Genomic DNA, 17,772 nt, shown 5'->3' on the forward strand with positions numbered 1-17,772 from the left:
TTTTTTTTTCTTTTCTTTTTTTTTTTTTTTTTTTTTTGCCATTTGTTATTTAAAGAGAAAGCACAGAGGAAGATATATTGCCCCTTTCAGAGATAAGGCAGGTTTGGGAAGAAAGTTGCTTATTCAGTGCAGCTGGTGGAACCCCCATTTCCTCCTGAGCTCTTCCAGTTCCTTTTTGAAGCTGCCTCCATAATTAAGCCAAAGAACCAGCTGCTGCGATCCCAGAAGCAGCCTTGAGCAAATCCATCCAGTGTATAGGCCAATTTTAACCCCTGTTTTTGTCACCACAAGGTTTACAGCAAATTCCTGACATAATTCCTGTCGCCCTTCACATTTCTGTGGTCCGGTGATTATGGGACTGGAGTGACTCAGACCAGAAAGATCAATGCCCCAATCCTGCTTTCTCTTTGCTTTGCGGAGTAATTTTAGCAGATCCCTCGACTCCTCCATAGACCTACAACCCAATCTGTAGACTTGCTATAACAATACAAAATCCCTTCATAAAACACCGAACAGAGACATTACTAAAACACAAATGTAACCATTTAAACTATAGAGGAATGTGTCTACCAAGCCCACTCAATTACACAGATAATACACTAGTAAATGTGCAGAACATTTTGATTTTCTCCTGTTTATAAAGGCACGAGCATAGAAGTTCAAATGCATTTCTTGCCTTTTAGTGTTTTAGATGATCTACCCGTTACTCATTCTGATGCTTTCAGGACTTAACTGCCAGAAGCCTTTACAGTGAATTTTTAATACCAATATCACATACATATTTATGAAATATTCTTGGGGAGTTTTGTTATTTTTAATGGCAGGTATCTGCTTAGTGCTAACCTACATGACTGCCAAAAAATCTGCCAAGCAGCTGAAAGCAACCTACGCATTATTTCCAGTGGATCACTATTCATTTTATTCTTCCACAAAAATTCAGAGGGAAACAAACAAGCAAGCAAAAAAAGCCACTCTTGTGGCATTGCAGTTACAAGTAAGGCAACTTAAGAGAGTTGCCTTACTTAAGAGAGTAAGTAACTCTTATTAGTCACTCTAGGTTAACTGAAAAGCTTTCATCAGTTGTTCAAAGAATCTAGTCAATGTTTTGAAAAAACACCAACCATTTGGTTGGAAACACCGTTTCTGTGTAAAGTAGCATCAAAAAGCTACTTTAACCATCTGAAACGTATGGATATGCAAGAAAAAAAAAGATTATATAGCAGATAGATAGAATTTGGATGACTTTAGATACAGTGTTTTATTAACTTCTGAAAATCTGTTAGCTGCAACTTTCCAATTAGACACGATGTCCAGCAAAGCTTCATGCACACAGCAGTGATAAAGAGGCTGTAACTGGAGCAGATCCCATGAAATCGGCTTGTGCTGAATATTGGTCCAAAACGGCTCAGACCTGTTATGTAATTCTCCTTCTCTGTGTCTGTAAACAAGATAAAATTACCAGAAAAACAAAAAGCCGAAAGGTTGCCTTGTCCTCTCCCTCAGCAGCACCAAGCTTTGTACAAATATGTTGCAAAATTTATGCTTAGCAGCTTTTAAATTCCCACTGTATGTTTAAATATGTATGCTCAGAGAACATTAGGTGCAAATAAATATGTCTAAACTTTAATTTAATGTAACCACAGTCCCACACAGACCATTCATTAAAGTAATACTTATCTTACGAGCAGCTGGTGTCTTTCTTCAGTAACATTTAACATTCAGAGCAAAACTCGAAAATAGTAGTTTATGTAGAAACATATAAAAAGTCATCTTTCCAAACACTTCAGGAGAAAACAGATGAAATTTAGGTTATTTGATATGCTTCCAGGTCTTCAAAAGACAGTTTTACAGAGGAAAGGCGACCCAGTAAGAATTATAGACTTCAAAACAGGCACAACACACATAACCCAAGTGCAGGATGTTATTTGTTAGTCCGCAGAGCGAAGCGGCACGTGGGGCAGCTGAGAGCAGGGAGCACCGGGGCCCAGTAAAGACGCGAGCGGCGCCGCAGCGCAGGGCTCGGCCTAGGAATGGCCGCCACGGCAGGGCCGCGCAGGCCGCGCCAGGGAGAAGCCAAGTTCATAGAATCATAGAATGCCGAAGGTTGGAAGGGATCTCAGAGGTCACCTAGTCCAACCCCCCTGCACAYRCAGGGTCACCYRGAGCACGTGGCACAGGGCTGCATCCAAACGGGTTTTAAAGATCCCCAGAGAAGGAGACTCCACAACCTCTCRGGGCAGCCTGTGCCAGGGCTCTGGCACCATCACTGACAAGAAATTTTTCCTTAACTTCCCAAGGAACTTTTGGTGCTTCAGTTTGTGGCCGTTTCCTCTAGTWCYATCAGTGGCCACCACTGAAAAGAGRYCRSMTCATCCTCCTCACTGCCTTCCTTGAGGTATTTATAGACACTGATCAGGTCCCCCCTCAGCCTTCTCTTCTTGAGGCTGAACAGACCCAGCTCTCTCAGCCTTTGCTCACAGGGCAGATGTTCCAGGCCCCTGATCATCCTSGTAGCCCTGCGCTGGACTCTCTCCAGCAGCTCCRCATCCCTCTTGTACTGGGGAGCCCAGAACTGGACACAGTCTCCAGATGTGGCCTTACCAGGGCTGTGTAGAGGGGGACGATCACCTACCTCGACCTGCTGTAGAYGCTTTTCTTAATGCACCCCAGGATCCCGCTGGCTTTCTTGGCCACCAGGGCACACTGCTGCCTCATGGTCATCTTGTCGTCCACCACGATGCCCACGTCCCTCTCTGCAGGGCTGCTGTCCAGCAGGTCAATCCCTAATCTGTTCAGGGCCATGAAAACGGGGTGAGGGGCAGGGGTTGGGTACAAGCCCCTCTACCCCAAAGCCAACAGGGGAGCCACTTCAATTCCCCTGGAAGGGGAAGCTCGTCCAAGGAAAGGGATGAATTGCACGGTGGGCAGAGCCAGAGGGCTGTTAGAGCCCACGAGGGCTCTTCAAACACCTCCCACACAAACACTCTTCAAGTTAAAAGGCAAGAAACTTGACCTGGCCATTTTGCTGCCACTACTTGTCTGGGGCTGCTTCATAGGGAAGTGCTCATGGTGCCTCCATATGCTTCAAATTATATAGCCGTGTCTGGAAACAGACATATAACTAGAAAGAACTGAGAACAGGAATGGTTTTTGAGGAGTGTTTTGCATGACGGAAGTTACCTTACAGTAAATTAACTCTTCAATTAACGACTTTGAACACAATATTGGGATAAACAGGATGGCTGAATTCATCAAGCAACCACCAATTACCCACATCCGAGGCACTCACTGATAGATATTTATAGAGCTGTATCCAAGGAGAGGTAAAACRTGTCCTTATATCACAATGCAGACAGAGGCTTGACAGAGGAATCACTGGAGTCAACAGGGTTGAAAAGTGATGACTAGAAAGTGATCTTTTGCCTTTTAAATTGATCTTTAAACAGGACAGAAAGTGACAATCCAAGATAAAAGTGGCATGCCTTTTTTTTTTTTTTTTTTTGAACATTATGAAACATTGTCTTTTAGAAGAAATTAAATGCTTAGGAACCGGGTTCTCTCTAACGGATACAACCTGAATATTTTCCAGCAGAACTGCTCGGTTCAGGGGCTGCTGAAGAAGCGCCCCTGTGCCCGCAATGTCACCTTACAGGCAATACTTACAGGCAATGTCGCCTCTTTGGCCTCTGCTAGCAGCATCCATCCCCTCCTCCTTCCTTTCCGAGCTGCTCGGTACACCCTGGGCACACACTTCTAGAAATCAGATCCACTTCAATGACTTTCCGTCGGACTGGTTAATTTGACTTCAACATTCAGTATTCCCCAGACTGTAAAAGGTTAAGGTCTTTATTCCCCTGCACACGCTGCAGTCATTTATACCTGTATGAAGCAAGTATAAATTTTCCRAACTCATTTAGCTCTATTTTCAGTTGGATTTTTGCACAGCTATAATTGCTGCAAGTGCAAAAGGGCAAGGCAGATTCCATGCAATGTTAATTCAGTAGATTTTCTTAAAAAGAGCCCTGTTCCACAGTGCTCTGAGGGTGACAGCAGTCTTCCCAGCAGCTTCAGGCAGCGGCTAGGATAAGATGCTCGCAGGTGAAACGAAGTATGGCGTGGCCATATGACCCACTAAAAACAAAACCTGACAACAATTAGTGCAAGAAATTTAACTAACTCTACCATATGGCACAGACAGGGAATAAATACCAGTATTACAAAGTCAAAACCACAAATGGGGCTTTATTCAGCTCTGCTGTGCACTGCATCTTGACCCCGCTGCACTGCACTGCATTGCATACTGCTTTGCACCATACACTGCAAAGTGCTTTGTGCCACGCTGCTTCACTCCTCATGGCCTCATGGCAGTCTTTACACCACTCCATTATACTCCAATATACCCCGCTATGCCCCACTCCACTGCACTTGGCTACTTTATGGTGCTCCACAGAGGTTTATGAACAGCAAACTCCATCACATCTATCACATCTGTTTGCTACGTCAGCCAAGTATAAATCCTGCTGCAACATCTGGTCTAAATACACTATGGTAAAAGCTAATAAACCTTATTTCTCTCTTTTTTGGAGAGAAAAAGTGATTTCCTTTTATAGGATCGGTAGCAGAAGCAATATTCGCCCAGAGATAATTTTGCTTTGGCTTTCGTGGTTGCACGTAGAAAAGGAGAGCACTGGTATGAATGCAGAGTGATAAGCAATTAAAAAAAACAGAAGAGTGCAAACTTTTCATCACAGAATTAAGTCTTTCAAACTCACAAAAAGGTATTCACAAAGAGGAAGAGATTAAAGGATCACTTCACACATTTCCAAATATTTCTACAATTAGGCTTTTACATGAAAGAATGATTGCATTCCTGTGATGACTTAAAAGGAAATCTAAGCGTTCCTTTTTTAAAAAGCGTATATTAGGAACAAAAGTAATGACAATAAACATATCAGGTGACCTGCAAGGGTTTCAATAACAACGTGCAAGATAAAACTGAAAAGAGCAAATTCAAATTCTGCAAAAGCCTCCAGATTCTGCTTTTGTCTAACAAAAGAGCAAATCCAGATTTTGTCTAACAGGTTCTCCCCAGACTGCACAGCTAATATTCCTGCCCCAACCCGCAGCCCTGGGGCCGACCGCGCGCACCCTGGAACGCTGCACATGAGCTCTGACAGCCAAGGTGCTGCTTCACCATCCAAACAAACTGCAGGTCCACGGTTATCTAAAACCAAACAAATATTTAAATAACAAAGTAATAACATTGGGCGGCATTTTACAATATTCTGAGCACCAGCAATTCCAGTCTGTCTGTTAATGGCTCCTCTTTGCCCCAGCTATGGTTGCACAGAGCCTGAAGAACTGTTTGCTTATCCAGGGCACGCTCCTGTTCYGTATCTTCTCAATGGACACAGAATGGAATGTTAGAACACTTCATTTTTTTTTCTAGGCAAAAGAAACTGTGTTTAGAACGAGCACATTTTCCTCCCTCAAATTCATAGCAATCAGACCTTCAAAATGCGAGTTCTTTGTTACTTACTGAACGGGGGGAAAAACAGATCTTTGGCCATTTCAAAACTATTACAGTAATTAATATTACAGTATTACTGAAAACTATAGACAACAGCACAACAAAAGACTGTGAAGACCTAAAGACTATATTTCTAAAATGTTTGGTGCCTCACCTGCTACGAAAGGCGGGAGCTGGAGAGCATCAGCATTTGTTTTCTTTTAAGAGTTCATACCCAAAGAAGAAGCGTTCATACCCAAAAACAAATGTAACTGATAAAACTAATACTGTGAAAAGGAAGGGGGCATACCTGTATTTCCTTCAACAAAACATAGTATTGTTCCTAAAACATAGTATTGTTCCTAAAACATAGTATTGTTCCAAAGCCGCGGGGAGAGCAGAGGGAGGAGGCGCCTGCCGGGTCCTTGGGGTAACCCGGTCGCCTGCTAGCACCCGGCGAGTCACAGCTGAGACCTTGCTCCACACCTCCTGCTGTAGGGACAAGAACAACGCTCCCAMTAGCCCCTTCTGTGCAAACACAGAGAAAGAAAGTCTCTCAGCTAAAGGAAAGAGCTATTTTGATGAACAGAATACAAGGGAATGCCCAGGAAAAAAAAATGACCTAAAAGAATAAGAACAGGTAGGAAAACATAAAATTTCTTTGGGAATAAATGAATCGTTGTTAATAGCGAACAGGTATCAGAAAGCTAACTTCTGTTTGAAAATAGCTGTTTAATCTGAATTTAAACTGTGCTTGTTTTTTCAGCCTCAAGTCTTTAAAACCGAGCGCGCCCCGGTTTGGAGCTGCCCCGCAGCCCCGACCCGGCGCCGCTGCGCTCTCCAGCGCTGCCCTCCCACCCACGTGTGTGTTTGATCCCACGCRGAGCTGCCCTCTCCCCGCACCCCGCAGGGCACCCACATCTGCCAGAGGACCCTCAGAAACGGCTCCCAATCGCGTCTCATCCCCAGCTGTTTCTTCCCGGTTTCTCCTGGCACCGTCCCCTCGCTTTTCCACAGACAGGTTGCTCCTCACCCTATTGCAGAGCAAGTGAAAGATAGGACTCCATGGGCAAAATGACTCTCTTCTTTCCGCTCTGCTCTATGGCTTACTCGAACACAAGRGCCAGGCCGTGGCCAGCTTAACGATGATTCATACAATTAAACCGCTCTGCCCTATCACTTCATTTAGTCCAGCCAAGAACCATCGTCTCGTGCATCTGTGTGCTGCTATATATGATGTCACAGGCAGAATTAAAGGTTAATTGGGCTTCCTCAGACTGTATGCATCTAAAGTAGAAACCAGTCAGTGTTGTCTAGTGTTAGGCCTTCTTTTGCCCCAAAGTTAGGAGACAACATGAGACCATCTTCACCAGCTAGGTAGGGAGAGGGACTATATGGAACAGCACTGTCTGTGTAGCAGCCTTTCAATTAGCTTTTGTATCTGTCATTGAAACCCATTAGAAGAAGAAGGCATAGTTAAAGAGGGACTTAACACTGCAGGGTGTTCCAATAACCTGAGAAATATCCTATTTCATTCTTTCCAATAGTTTGTACCCTTTAGCACTCGATTCTGAACGCTCGGGTGACACACACCGAAACAGCCCGGTGTTGAACTACCACTGGATGAAATGCAGGTCTGAGTCTTTTCGAGAAAAGACCAGTAAATGTTGTGCTTGTCTCCAATGGATGGCACATCCATCATTTCTTCAGCCTCCCAAATGGAAAGATCTCACAGAATAGTGTCCAGTATTACTACCTGCACAGCTATAAAATTATTTTTCTCATATTTAAATGCTTTAAGCAACTAAATTCTCCATCATTTGTTAAAATAACCTTGTTGCTTTCTATATTACTGCAAAAATAATGGTTGTTTTTCATTTTTATTAAGCAGTTAAAGATGGTACTYCTATGCGTTTGGAAATATTCCTCATCATAAGAAAACTTAGAAAAAAACAGAAAAATAAATTAATTTTAGACTTCTTATAACTTCCTCTAGCAATCTTTTCATGGGCAAACTGATTATCACACTCCTATATTCAAGCTTACATGCAGCTTGGACATCCCTATGCCATTTGGAAAACATTCATTTATTTCATGTAGGTATTTTCATGCTCCCTTGCATTACCCCTGAGGAAATTAAAGGCAGGGCAGGAAACACAGTTCTGCTTTTATTTATGAGAGAAAAAACAGTGCTAAAGAAAACAGAAGCAAGACAATATGCATAATACATACAAAAAGGCCTGCCTAGTACTGTACATTGTTCAAAACTTGTAAGAAAAGGAACCACAGATTCACAGGATGGTTGAGGTTGGAAGGGACCTCTAGAGATCACCCAGTCCAACCCCCTGCTCCAGCAGGGACATCCAGAGCACGGGGCACCTGGTCGCATCCAGGCGGGTTTTAAGATCTCCAGAGCAGGAGACTCCCCAGCCTCCCTGGGCAGCCTGTGCCAGGGCTGTGGCACCATCACAGTGAAGAAGTTCTTCCTTATGTGGAGATGGAACTGCCTGGGTTTCAACTTGTACCCATTGCTCCTTGTTCAGGCACTGGCCACCACTGAGAAGAGGTTGGCTGCATCCTCCCTACATTATCTCTTCAGGTACTTAGACACATTGCTAAGATCCTCTCTCAGCCTTCTCTTCTCCAGGCTAAACAGGCCCAGCTCGCTGAGTCTCTCCTCATACAGATGCTCCAGTCCCTTAATCATTTTTGTCACTCTCCRCTGAACCCTCTCCAGAAGCTCCACGTTCCTCTTGTCCTGGGGAGCCCAGAGCTGCCTCCAGTGCTCCAGGTTTGGCCTCCCCAGAGCTGAGCAGAGGGGCAGGATCCCCTCCCTGCCCTGCTGGCAACGTCCTCCTGATGCAGGCAGGAGCCCATTGGCCTCCTTGGCCACGAGGGCTCTGCTGCCTCATGGTTAACTTGGTGTCCACCAGGACTCCCAGGTCCCTCTCTGTGGAGCTGCTCTTCAGCAGGTCAACTCCTAATCTGTGCTGGTGCCTGGGGTTGTTCCTCCCCATGTGCACTTGTCCTTGTTGAACCTTGTTGAGCATGCGCACCCATCAGTGGGGGTCTCTGGTCTCATTATGAGGGTCCTGCCTTCATCATCTTCCTCTCCCTCRCCTCAGGTTTGACCTCCAAGCTCGCTTAGAGGTCAGCTGTGTTTGGGCTGGTGGTGTCTCTTTTGACATGGCTGCCTCCAAATTCCTCACTTGCTCCTCACCACCAGATAAGGCTCCTATTTTCGCAGCTGTGTAGCTGCCTTCAAAACTCCCTACAACCAGATAACAGCTTAGCTCTCAGCTTCACAATAGTCTCATAAACGGGGTTAGGTATCTTTTCTCCCCTTATACACCGTGTGGGACACCACTGGCCACAGGCCTCCAATTAGACTCAGCTCTATTTATCACCACCCTCTGAGCTCTGCCATTCAGCTATCGCACCTCACTATCTACCCATCCCATGCACACTTCCTGAGCTTCCCTATGAGTATGTCATGGGAGACAGTGTCGAAAGCCTTGCTGGAGTCAGGGAGACAACATCCACGGCTCTCCCATTGTCCATCCACACCGTCATTCCATCGTAGAAGGCTATCAGGTTGGTCAGACATGACTTCCCCTGGTGAATCCATGCTGGCTACTCCCGATCACCTTCTCATCCTTCACACGCCTAGAGATGCCCTCTAGGATGAGCTGCTCCGTCACTCTTCCAGAAGAGAGTTAGCAGAGAGGGAGTTACCTGGAGGGAGGTTACCTGGAGGGAGTTACCTGGAGGGAGGTATCTCATTGACAGGAATTTTTGTCATCTCAAATCAGTAGTCAATTAACAGCGGATCAGACACCCAACAACTGAGACAAACACTTTCCTATCAGTTTTTGCTAAAGCTAATGACGTCAAAAGACTATCTACTATACATATCATTAAAAACATAACGCTGGAAGGAGGCTGCTCTTCAGAGCTGGTGTGATTTCCTCACAAAATACAAATATTCAAGAAAAGGCTTTTTACCATTTCAGCTTAGAATATACGATTCCTTCTAATGCAGGCATTTCTTCTGATACTGCCTTTAAAAGGGAAATGGGAACACCAAGCGCATTGACCCTTTCCTTTCCCAGCAGATAAAACGCCATGGCATTTTATTTCATTTACTTCTTCACCTAATTTATAAGCTTCACAGCAAGCAGGACTGCCAGGAGAGAGCAGGTGCTCCTGAGTGAGCTTGGGCGAGATGAGCATGAAGGTGCTRTTACAACCACATGCCCAATATATCCATTACTGCTGCATCTCCAAGCCCTGGACTGCACCATTAAGTTCCTTCACGTACCTATGTGACTTAACTGTACATATTCAACTGAGCATACTTACTTACTTACTTAGCATAAGTAGCTAATTATAACTTAAGACAACGCTCACCATGCACAGGAATTCATCTGTTAAAGCATAATGGTACACTCAGTTTCTTCCAGCCACAAGATAGGTAATATTTCTGCAGCTCTGGTGGAAGAAGATTGGTATAACTGCAGTGCAATAATGCATCACCTTGAGCATTTAAAACATGAACCTGTAAGACAATGGGCCAATATTCTCAAAACTTTCCCCCACGGCCACACTAGAGAAAATCCAAACTGTAACCACTTGCCTATACAAAAACAAAACAAAGTTGTTAGAAATACCTCTTTCTATTCAAAATATTGTCTGTTGCTGGTTTCGTTCTGGAACAAACTTTCAGCATTCCTGTAAATGAAAGTTAAAATGACATTTAAATACATCTCAGGAGAATAGGAGTCAATCAGTAGTGCAGGAAAACATAAATGCACGATGAGGTATATTTAGAAACGTAATCACATTTTATGGCATTAAAAGCCTCGCTATCAGTCACTGACTGCTGAGCTGTGTTACTGCTGTAACCAGAACTGGACCCGGTACCACCCGCGGCCCCTGGGATCAGTGTATCCCACGGCTGGAAGCCGACAACCGCCGCAGCACCCACACCCAGGCTCCAAACAACGCTGTGCTTCAAACCCACAAGCGACCCATGAATAAAACTGGTTGGTCTTGATTAAAACAAAAAAAAAAAAAAGATGGATTTCTGTTTTGCATTGTTACCTTTTAAACTGCAATTTTGAGAGAGCTGTAGCATTCATGATTTTTGTGGTATTCGCAAGAAATCAAAGGCTTATTTCGTTAGTTTTGTTTGTTTGGCAACAAACTCGTAGTCTCCTAAGCCCAAGTCATCAGTAGCTGGCCTGGATGGAAGTAGCCAAGACCACATCTTTACAGCCTGAAAATAGCAAACAGTAACATGTCGTTTTCTATAAAAGGTGGGCATTTTTGCTAGAATTCTTTCCGTTTGAGAAAGTGTTATCAGAAATATTAAACCAAAATTAAATCAAAAGTATGAGAAAAAACCCCTTTGTTAATAGAATTACAAAACAATCTCTACATAGAAAAAATATCAAGAAACATTTGTAATAAACATTTAAATAGGAGGTCTGTTGTTGTCTAACCACTATGTTGGTTATCAAATGAGGGTTCAGTCCTTATTTGAGCATAGCACAGTAGCGTCCTGCCCATGTATTTTATTGACAGTTCTTCTTAGTACTATATTTGAGCACAAAAATATGCTTCAAATTGCCTCAGATTTTTTATTATATGCATTCAAAATGGATTGACGATGTCAGTAACATCATACAACTCTTGCCATCATGTGCCCACATGAAAAAGGTTCAAGCCCAGGAACTGTATTTTCTGTTAATTCCTTGGGACTCAGTATCTACTGTACCTGTAAACACAATATTTTGAATTCAATTACAAATACGGTCCCTTCTAATCTTAAGCTCACAATTTCACAGCATCAGAGGCTGCAACATTCAACAGTTCCTTACAGAAATTTTATTTACACTGTGTGGCCCTTTCTCAAAAAATAGTTCATGTTGAGCACTATTTTTGAACCAGCTCCTGCAGGAATTAGTTTTTAGATCTTTTAAGGTCATCCTCTTTTGGTGTTTAGAGGACCACAAAATAATAGCAGTTTGCTTCTTTTAAACAAKTAAAAACTTGCAGTCTTGGAGGGTTTTGTTGGCTGCTACCAGCTCCCTTCCAACACTCTCAGTACAGCTGCACATAAACTCCTAGATGGATGCTAAGTTTTTTGTCCTCTCCCTCCCATACCTACCCGCAACGATTTTCCTTTAATTAGGAGCTTATTTGCTCTAATGGTCTCCATTTCCATCTCAGGCAACTAATAGTGCTACAAGAACCAAGCAAGCACTAAATCGCAAGAGAAGCGCCCCTCACCGCTCTGGTGCACTCCAGCCTGGGAGAAAATCTGTTTTCCCCAGCAAAAAGCTTTCAATTTTCCCTTACAAACTGCCCACTTCTTAGGCTGCTAAAAACATCTGGCAAATAAATGCCTCATTTTTGAGAACTACCCACCACAGTAATAATTTTATTAAAGCTTCTTTGTCCAGAGGTTCGCTTTTTAAACCAGTTCGGCAGAGTCTTAACTTGTCAGGGGACTGCATCTCTTAATGAATCCTAATTTTTACGAGGATACACGTAAGTTTGTGTGTTTGTGCTGGAGAGGCTGCWCTTGTTCAGGAGAGCTGGAGGCTGAAACTGAAAAGCAGTTTGATGCAGGGAGCCTCTGTTTGTAAATGTGCTGGGGCTCTGACATCTGGGTAGTAAGTRATGCAAATTGATTTTGGCTTTGCTTTTACTGCTGCTTCACTGGTAATTTCCTTGATTTTAATGACTGGGTTTGCAGAAAATTCACTTAAGGAGTCTTACTAGCTATTAACATTCTTCTTGTAGGGATATACTAAGAGGACTCGGTGTCTTGTTCAATTAAGCAAAATAACGTATCCTACACATCTTACTCAACTTCATATGGTTTATTTAAAAAAAGAAAAATGAATGTGAATGAAGGCATTGGTCCTGTTTTAAGAGAGAGATTAAAGAAAAGCATCGAGACCAATGGAGAATTTGAAGAGAGCGCAGTCCCCCTCCTCACAAGCATCTTTGCTCCTTTTTCTTTCCCGAGCGTTGGAAAGAACGCCATCCCAGTTCCCTGCTGCTCCGTTTTTGGTTTTCTGAAGGGCTGCAGGTGGCAGGAAGTGTCTCCCAGGGGGGAATGAGAACCCAAGGAGCGCTGCTATGAGTTGCTGCTGCAGAAGGATGGTTCCACGGTCCCAAGGGTTGTCCTGCCAGGCTTCACCAGCTGCCCAGGTGGACCCAYACGTCAAGCGGCCAGCACACAGTTTTAGTTTGTATTTTTCTCATATTTGCCTTTGCATATTAACAAATGGATGCTGGTAGAAATGGGAAAGTYGGGGACACTGACAATGGAGAAGCACTGTCAATTTTTCCCTATTGTAACATGGTTTTGCTAAGATGCATCATGCTGATTTCTGAAGCATTTCAGGGCATCGGTGATCCCACAGCTAGGTGGGATCCTCACATATTAAACACAATAGGTGTTCCTCACRTATTAAAACACTGAGGCATCTGCTTAGCAGCTCGTGATAACAGAACAATTCMTACTGTATTTATGACCCAGGCCTGCAGCCACCTTCCATGCAAAACCTCCATAAAGGTCAATGTAATTCATGGAGCTCTGCCACTTTACACATTGCCAAATGAGTCTATGAACATTGGCTAGAACTGAATTTTGGCCTTTTTTATTTTTATTAAGAACACATCTTAATATTTCCTATCTCATATAAAGCCTATACTTCTTCAAGCCACATCTCATACTTTGCTAGGTCATCTGGGGTGTAGAAGATGGTATATTCTGCCTTTAGGACTGGGTTTCTGTGTCCCCCAACATTTTTGCCAGGCACTAATTTGTAATGTACTTCCAATTTTTGAGGCAATTACATCACTCAAGTCAAGATAAAAACCTTGCAGAACCTTCCTATTTCTGTTTCATGGCTACCTACGTTTTAAGATACTTCCACCAAAGGTCATTTCCTCAGCAGCAGAACCCTCCCTGTTTCTAGGCCTGCTGATGTGCAAGGGGAGCTAGATGTGCCCTAGAGCTGAGCTAGAGAAAAGACCTGATCAAGTGGCCAAAAACAGATTCAAACCCAATGAACTTGTTTTACGGCTGTATAAGTGCAAAGCAAATGACCTTTTATAGAAGCTGACTACTTTTTTTTTTGTTAAATCAAGATGAATGGCTACTTACTAATTTGTTCTAAGCACAATTTCACACATTTCTGTTAGATGCTACGCACACATGAGTACTGTGAAATGTTAATCCCAAAGCCTTTTCTGAAAATTGGTTCAGGGCAGGCAGGACTTTAATTCAAAATGTGATGTTATTCTATCATGAAACTAAGGATCTAACCTAAGAAATTACCATTATTTTTAGTGATACCACCAGTCATTGCTTCTCAAAAATACGAATGCAATGGATATGCAGTGTGACTTTGCTCATTAACTCAATTTTTTAAATGTCAAAATCAAAAAACAACACTCTCCCCTCACCCCAACACACCAAGTTTGTCACCTAATCTGGCTCTGTTCAAACACTTTGAATTTGAACTTGTGTGGTTTTCAAGTACCATGTGCAGGAAATGAAACCACACTCCAAATGGGTCAAATTTTGAAATGCTGAGAAGAATTGGGGGAAGTTGGGGAAGGAAGGATACCTAGAGAGCAAAATCTGTATCAGCCTGGCTCCTCGCCTAGATGAGGTCCACTGAGCACCATGGTCTTTTAAGCACATGATTTAGACCATGGAAATTAACTCCAAGAAGTCTACACCCACTCTACATCACACTGATAGCGAAAACAAGCCCTTAAAAATACAGTACATAAAATACAAGGGATACAGTACCACTTCCTTGGAACTCAGATAAAATCTTAGAGCAAAATTAGACATCTACTACTTCATTTGCTCAAAGAAGTGGTTATATTTATCATCTCAGCATCCARAAATACAGACAAGAATTACTATGCTCACTCAACGCCAGTCATGTTGTCTGCCAARGATCTGCATTTGCGACAAGATGCTAGAAATCAAGTGCAATACCAACAGCATGACTGGATTTGGCAGTGGCAAATTCTCACACTCCTTTGACAATACTCAAGTTTGACAGCAAAAGATAACGAGATCAAAAACTGAACCATGAATGAACTCTCACATCTGGTGCAACCTAAAGCAAAAAGAGTCAGCACGCCATGCCTAATACTTGAACGCTRTTTTCATTGGAGAAAAGCAGACTGCAGCAAACACAAGATTATAGTCTTCCAACTGTTTGGGTTGTAGTTTGGACTGCTTTTCCCACATCATTTATGGAGATGTTTCAGCTTCGGAATTTGTGGCYGAGTCACAGGCCATCCTCACAGCTTATATACATTGTTCATCATTGTTCATCATACACACATTCTTGCTTATATTCCCTAAAGTAGAATGAAGTTAATTGTAATGACATAGCCCCTCGTATTTGGTAAGGTTTGTGAAAAAACTAGGAGATGACTCAGTGATGAGACTTATTCTAATTCCCTTATTTTTCTTCACATAAATCAGTCCAAGGAGGGATTCCAGGGAGGGGATTCACACAGCTCCAAGTGCTTTCAAATACTAAATAGAAAYACTTGCTTAACATGCAGATGGAAATCCCCAGGTCATCAATCACAATACAATTACATTCTTTTTCCATACTTCCAAAATCATAAAATAATGAAATAATAAGCACTGAAATAATGAAGAGCCAATCTTATTTCCTCTAGCCTTATTCCAGGATCCAGGTGATCCCAGGCAATGCTGCAYCCCTCTAGTGTCGTTCYACCCCCAACAYAGGGACWAGCTGCCAGGGCAGGGCTTGGTACCGGTGCCTGGCATCACACCAAATAAAAGCCCCACTGTAATGAAAACTGCCACTTCCTTCAAGAAATCAGATAGCGGCACAATCTCCACTTCAATCGGGAARCAGAAGCACTAAACTGATTCTCTCAGATGATATCAAAGTTGGCATCAAACCAGGAATTAAAGCTCTCATTTCCTTAAGTTGAAGATCTTAATTTCAAGATTATTCTAGTTTGTGTCTTATTTGATGCTCTGCAGGAAGGGAATAGTGAAAACTAGGTGGACTGAAAGCAAACCAAAACAGAAGCAACCCAATTCATCATACACACACACACACACACACACACACACTTTCTGTTTGTTAGTACAAGGTCCAGGAGCCCACCCCTCTTTATTGGCTCCTCTACAACCTGTGTCAAAATGTTATCATCAACCCACTGCAGAAGCCTCCAGGACCATTTGTGCCTAGATGTGTTGTCTTTCCACCTGATATCAGGGCAGTTAAAGTCCCCCATGAGAATGAGGGCCTGTGACTGTGAACCTACCTCCAGCTGCCTGTAGAAGGCCCCATCAACCTCCTCATCCTGAGCAGGTGGCCTGTAGCAGACACCCACCACGGTGTCTCCCATGTTAGTCTGCTCTTTAACCCTCACCAACAAGCTCTCAACTCGCTCATCATCCACTCCCAGGTTGRGCTCCATGCATTCCAGTCGCTCGCTGACATAAAGAGCAACTCCACCACCTYGCCTTCCCWGCCTGTCCTTCCTAAAAAGCACATAGCCTTCCATGACAGCACAGGTAATTTCTTTTTAATTCTTCTATCTACACTTTGAAGCCTACTAATATAAATTTTACTTGGTAGCATGGGGCAAGAACTACTGTTTCAGATTCTCAACACCAAAAGATTAAAATTTCTGAAACAGTTCAATAGCAATATATGTCTGAAATCTCATGAGACCCCCTAATCTCTTTGAAACCTAATTTCACTTCAAGACATCCCCTTCCACAAAAGGGTAGGACCCTTCCTAAAAAATGTAGCAAACATAAATGTGCCCTGGGGGATGCAACAAAAATCATTAGAGAGGGAATACACAGCGCGAGAGGGAAGACCACCGTAGTTGGGAATACTCTGCCCTAAACACGCAAAAGGCTTCGGTAAGGAGGGCAATAAGGGCGATGTCATGAGCGAATAGCGTGTTTAAGCCCAACAAGAAGGTCTAACAGCAGAGATCTAAWAGTGATGTCCATGGGCCGGCTTGCAGAGCTCATCCTCCATCCCGGAAATATGTTGGGGAGTTGGAGAGTTTTCTCACTTGTGTTGTTTTTCCACAGAAGCGCGCAAACAGTTTCACTTCTACCCCCACGCTGAAGTTTCTTGGGAGTTGCATTTTCTCATTTAATGATTCAACAGAGACAAGGGAAGCATATATGATGCAAATTTGTTAAATATTCAGCATCTTTTATTAACCAAATCAAAATCTGCAAGCCTGAAAGCTTCTAATACCCTATTGAATGACCTTTTATATATATTCTCTAGAAACCATGCATTAGACTTAATAACCATACTTCCTCATTATCATTTTTTTTCTGACCTAAAGACTAATTTTGCAGCCCACAGGGCAAAATTTTTCCTGATAATTAGTTCTCCTTGGTTGTCATCCAAGAGAAATGACAAATTTCACCTTGTTTAAGATGCCTCTTGATAACAGTTTAAGCCAACAGAGAAAGCATGTATAATTTTTTAACACACACTTTATTTTTTTTTAAATTCTCCTGAGGTTGCACCACTATTTTGTCCAATCACTTGTTATTTTACTCCCCCCTGGTAAGTGTGGTCTTGAGAACAGTCAGCTTTTCTTCCCTTCTCTCCAGGGAAGATCAGATTTTGACAGGAGGCAACACACTAGTAAAAGCAAAGCCCTCAGTAAAACATCCACTGTTTCCAGTATCACATGGAGATATTTGGGGCTATCATGTTCGATAATTCAGGCATTTACGGGGAAAAAAATTAAAAGGGCTCAATACCACACATAGTCTTAAATGAACACTCTAGAAGAAAAGTTATTACAGTAAAATCCRTATACTGTAAGTAAGACTAGGCCATGAGAGAAGTGGATTGGGGAAAAAATTTACTTACTTCAACTATTGAAGACGTGGAACAGCTCTATTTTATGGGCTAAAAAGCTTTCCCTTCCTCAAAAATCCACATTTTCCCATGGGACACAGGCAGAGTGCCATGGAAATAGAGCAGTCACAGCAGGCCATGGCAGCTGGCACAATGGCACTACACTAGCCAAATCTATACCGTTTTCCCGAGGTGAAGGTGTACATTCTTTCACCAAAGCATCTACAGAAAATGTAGAAACGTATTTAGAAATGTAAGAGCAGAAAATGTAAGAAATTTAGAAATGTAAGAGCAGATGTAGTACGGAAAATGAAAGATAGTAGCTGG

This window comes from Nothoprocta perdicaria, unplaced genomic scaffold, assembly GCF_003342845.1.
Source record: "Nothoprocta perdicaria isolate Ctin4 unplaced genomic scaffold, notPer1 scaffold_219, whole genome shotgun sequence".
In the NCBI taxonomy this organism is placed as follows: domain Eukaryota; kingdom Metazoa; phylum Chordata; class Aves; order Tinamiformes; family Tinamidae; genus Nothoprocta; species Nothoprocta perdicaria.